The following is an 890-nucleotide window of genomic DNA, read 5'->3' as shown; positions in this document are numbered from 1 at the left end:
GTTTCCTATATAGTGCACTACGTTTGACCAGAGCCCTAAGGGGTATAGGGGATTGGGTAGCATTTGGGACTCTGAACTACAAATGAATTCAGCTGTTCACAAGAAGCCCCACACCAGGTCAATGTTAATGGAAGACGGTCAATTCAGGAAGCAATGTGAAATTCCAATTAAGTTTTTATTAGAAAATTGCATTTTATTTTAAATGATTTCACAATAAACTTTAAAGGAGAAGCTATTTATTGAAAAGGGTATTTTCTTATTAAAATCACTTCCTGAATTGAGTGACTTCAATTCGAATTGACCCAATTCGCATCCCTGCCACACACCACACTACAGTACAGGCATTTACAATGGTCTTATGCAGCGGTGGTTTGATTGGCATCAGTACAGTACAGTGGTGAGACTGAATCATAGCAAGGTACCACAGCATGGTGTTGTAGCTGGGGAGAGCGTGTTCTACCTGCTGATACCACAGCATGGTGTTGTAGCTGGGGAGAGCGTGTTCTACCTGCTGATACCACAGCATGGTGTTGTAGCTGGGGAGAGCGTGTTCTACCTGCTGATACCACAGCATGGTGTTGTAGCTGGGGAGAGCGTGTTCTACCTGCCGATACCACAGCATGGTGTTGTAGCTGGGGAGAGCGTGTTCTACCTGCTGATACCACAGCATGGTGTTGTAGCTGGGGAGAGCGTGTTCTACCTGCTGATACCACAGCATGGTGTTGTAGCTGGGGAGAGCGTGTTCTACCTGCTGATACCACAGCATGGTGTTGTAGCTGGGGAGAGCGTGTTCTACCTGCCGATACCACAGTATGGTGTTGTAGATGGGGAGAGCGTGTGAACAGGACAGGATAGCAGTTTCTCCAGAACTCTGAAATAATGAAGGTGGA

This window comes from Coregonus clupeaformis, chromosome 29 (assembly GCF_020615455.1).
Source record: "Coregonus clupeaformis isolate EN_2021a chromosome 29, ASM2061545v1, whole genome shotgun sequence".
Taxonomy (NCBI): Eukaryota; Metazoa; Chordata; class Actinopteri; order Salmoniformes; family Salmonidae; genus Coregonus; species Coregonus clupeaformis.
This window is presented reverse-complemented; position numbering follows the sequence as displayed.